This window comes from Chenopodium quinoa, unplaced genomic scaffold (assembly GCF_001683475.1).
Source record: "Chenopodium quinoa cultivar QQ74 unplaced genomic scaffold, ASM168347v1, whole genome shotgun sequence".
Classification (NCBI taxonomy): Eukaryota; Viridiplantae; Streptophyta; class Magnoliopsida; order Caryophyllales; family Amaranthaceae; genus Chenopodium; species Chenopodium quinoa.
The window spans coordinates 1,837,613-1,841,720 of record NW_018744697.1 but is presented as its reverse complement, the minus strand read 5'-3'; the positions used below and the strand labels follow the sequence as shown (position 1 = coordinate 1,841,720).

Genomic DNA, 4,108 nt, shown 5'->3' with positions numbered 1-4,108 from the left:
TTGAAAAGTCTTGATGTTGCACTGATTTGGCTTCCACTTGCCATTTTTTGGAGTGTGAGAACACTACTACAAAAGGCGTGCTTTTTGGACGCTTTTGGTTCGACGTTGTTGGTGTGGCGTCAGCCTATGTATTTTGGTACCGTCTTTAGACGCTTTTTCTGGTCAAAGATTTTTCTCCACACTTAAAAGTGTCGGGAAATCAGGTGCTATGCACGTGAGTATGGCTGCCCGCAATTTTGACCCTCACTCAAATCAGGTTCACAAATTCCCAATTAAACCGCCTATCCATACTAAGCTATTCTGCTCTCCTCTAAACCTAACTCCATCATCAGCAACAAAAAAAAAATTCCTTTTTGGTTAAAATCTGGGTTTTGCTTGCTAAACTTCAAGGAGGGGTTTTTGGTTCGTCACTTTCATAAATTTGAGGTATTAACTTACAGTTTGCTACACAATATTGTTTCTAGGTATATATATATCGTTTTTGGTACCTAATATATCACAATTCTCTAAATTTTCGTTAAAATTGGGAATTATTTCTTTGCATGTCTTCTATTTTGAGTTGGTGTAGAACAAGAATCGATCTCGATCTTATTGCGAGGTAAATTTTTGCCCTTAATTAGATAATTTTATTTCTTTTTATGTTGGTTTTTTCGTGAATTCTGTTTTCAAATCCAAGTTTTCACTCTTTTTTTTTATTTTTTAAAGGAGTTTATTGGTTTTTGTTATGATTTTTATGGCGTTTTTTAGGTTTTTAGTTTAGAATTTTATGGGTTTATGATATGAATAATATTGGCTTTGAATTTTCTGGTTTTTGATATGAAATTTCTGGTTTTTGATATGAATGTTATAGGCTTTGAATTTTCTGGTTTTTGATATGAATTTTTTGGTTTTAGTTGAAATTGATAATTGTTGATTAAATGTTATCCCTTGCACGAAGCTGGAGGTTTTTTTGTATTTCTTACATTTTTGTTTAGTTTAGATCATTGTATTATTCTAATTTTGATAATGCCACTATGCTCTTCCTATATTGCTCATCTAATATTCCTTTGATGACATTATGAATTTTGAGGTCAAAACAATGGCTTGTGGGCATCTAGTATCTCTGTCAAATAATTATTTAAGCCAAATAGTATCACTCTGAAGGGTGAGAACCCTATATCAGAATATGACCACCTATCTTCTTGTGTATTACACAAACAAGGTGGGATTATGCTAGTAGTAAGATTCCTAGTTGAATTTGCCTTGTGTGATTACACTGTCCTTAAGATAAGCTTAGCTGATAGGTGTTTCCTATCAATGTTTTAATTAGCAGCTCTTGGATGTTAAACAATGTGTATGTAGAGGTAGATCACCTGAAAGCATAAAGGAGGTTTTTTGTTCTGAAGGGTAAGAGAAATTCAACCTAGTATAAATTTTCCAGTTGGTATAAACTACTAATTTTGTTGATAAAATAGTAATTATGGTACTTTATCTGTGGTAAATTATTTTAGCAGGGTAAAAATAATTCCAAATAGTAGACACGTTGACAGATTGACAGAAATGTATGAAATTTACATAATTGACAAAAATTTATGTGCAGAAAGTTTACTTCTAAGGTGGAACAACACTGTTAAATAACTCGTCATAAATGATATGCATAATGTTTAAACAACTCTATGATGTTTGGAGGGAAGCATGAGGCTAAAATTTTAATCAACATTAGTTAACACTCTTAAGAGCACATCTAACATGTAAGTATCAATTTTAATCAATATAGTTGCTTTCAGTTACTGGGCATGACTTAGCATATTCAATGTGCCAGGGTGCCAGACATAGCTTAATTTTTTAATTCCTGTGCTTGTAAAAGGTTTGTCTTGTTCATAATTTTAATTGAACTTAATATTTCTACTACTACTTTTTCACATGCACCAACACAAGGGCACAACGAATAGGATTCTCATTCATGCTTAAACAGGCAATTTTTTACCGTCTGTTCAAATTACCTTTGCTGCATTTGTTTTTCACAAAAGATGGCTTGTGAGATGCTACGTTTGTTTTTCACCCATAGATGGCTTGTGAGAGAAATGTAACTAATGGCTGGGCCACTAGGCTCTCCACTATTGGGCTGTGATTCAAGTTCTGACCATTTAAACACTAAATTGTCTTTGGTTTTCATACATGTAAAGATATGCATCTCATCTGTTTAATCCTATTGCTCTGATAGAATCCTTAAATTCTAGAACTATTGCTTATAATCCTGAGAAAATGTAGTGAATAGTGAAGGAAATTGCATGTTTATTCTGTTGTGCAAGATGTCCTTTTGCAGCATTTGGTATATTCATTCCGTGCTTAATATTGTGATTAGCACTAATGCTTGCAATCAGAAAATGGCATTTGATTATGGTTGCATACGAAATATAGGCCTTCAGCAACAGGTATCTTTAGGCCCACCCTCTAATGTTTCCTAGCTGCTGGATGCTATTAATTGAAGCTTCAGCACTGTATCTGACCCACTATAATATTCAATGTTCTGTAGTGTACTTACTGCGTTTTACATGTTTGTATTCAATTTATTGCTTAGTGAGATTACTGAGATACACTTTACATGTTAATATAGCAATAATTACTTTGTAATCTAATAAGTTCTGGTATTGGGATTGGGTTATAATTAGGTGTTATTCATTGGAATATTGACTGAATTGGACTGTTAGTTGGGACTGGTAGATGATCTTTGCCTACTTGATCTTTATTAATTTTGAGCATATTCAATGTGACTAGCACTTACTGCTACTCATTTATAAAATTACTCCCATTTTTACTGCTGCTCATTTATAAAATTACTGCTGTTATGAGGCCTAATTTACATATGCTGATGCACTAACTAAGATGCTCAAGGATCCAAAGGATCATTTGAAGACATAATGCTGTTATGATGCACTAACTAAAATTACTGTTGTAGCTGATAAGCTTGCTTTTATGGGAGAACAAAGTTCAAAGCAGGAGAATGTGTCCCTTTTACTTACCCTCCAGCAAACTTCTTTGACATTTATGCTACTGAAATTCCTGATATGGCTCCCTAGTCTTCTGTTGATGGTTTAATCCAGTAGCTCCTTTTGCTAACCTCAGACTACTGAAAATTTCCTAACTACCAGTCAGCATTCTGGGATAAGTGCCATATAAAGAGTATTATCACTCTAAGTCAGTAAGTAACTGTCAAGTTATCTGCAGTATATTTGTATTACTTCATAAGTACTCTGAGTGGCTATCTTTTTCCATCAGTTACTCTATGATCTAATATAATGTGCTCCCTTTTAGGTTTTTTAATTTACAGATTTATATATGTGCATTGTACATAATTAATTGGACCCAGATTAAAGTATAATGTCTGTATATTTGTCTCAAATCGATTATGAATATTGAGCCTATATATATTGTGTAATGTACTAATTTATACTTTTTTTTTTTTTTTTTTTTTTTGTGAAGATTGGAAAAGGCAATGTAGGAGCAACAACAGAATAGGTCGGGACACTTGAGCATCAACAAGAGAATATATCTAAGGCCGTCATCTATTTATTTTGGTTTTTAGTCTTATATTAGCGATGTATTTATTTAGGGACAAGCTACTATAATATGCGACGTTTTTTTTTAATAATTGTGTTGATGTTTTCTTTTATAAATTTGGTAATTAACTACGTACACTTATTAATGTTGATTAATTGTTGTTTTTTATTTTTAATCTAGTTATATAGAATATTTGTTTATTTTTATTTTAATGTTATTAATTTAATTAAATTTATGATAAATTTATATAACTTTAGTGTATGTATGATGGTAATAATTTAATAAAAGGAAAAAAAAAAAAGCTTAAAATAAATTCTAGACGCTTTTTAATGTCTACATATTTGCACATTTTCAAATTTCAAAGAGTTTCCCGCCATACCATAGGCCGACACAAATAAACGCAAGACAACAAAAAGCGTCGCTAAATTTGAGTATGAGGACTGGTAAAAGCGTCGCTAAAAAACTTTACTCATTTTGGACAATGCGCGAAATACATAATTTACGACGCTTCGTATATTAGTTAGGACACAAAAAAGCGTCGATATTCTCGACGCTTTCTTATGTCCCT

The 4,108-nt window shown here is 32.3% G+C and overlaps 1 long non-coding RNA gene across 2 annotated transcripts; it reads left to right on the top strand.

Annotated features, from left to right (window-relative positions):
• Positions 1-249: 249 nt before the first annotated feature.
• LOC110702727 lies at positions 250-3,740 on the top strand. Of its 2 annotated transcripts, XR_002507560.1 has the most exons (4): positions 250-426; positions 569-598; positions 2,939-3,181; positions 3,463-3,740. It is a non-coding gene; the product is annotated as an uncharacterized LOC110702727 (long non-coding RNA). The 2 variants fall into 2 exon arrangements; XR_002507559.1 differs by having other exon boundaries at positions 251-598.
• The last annotated feature ends 368 nt before the right edge of the window (positions 3,741-4,108 follow it).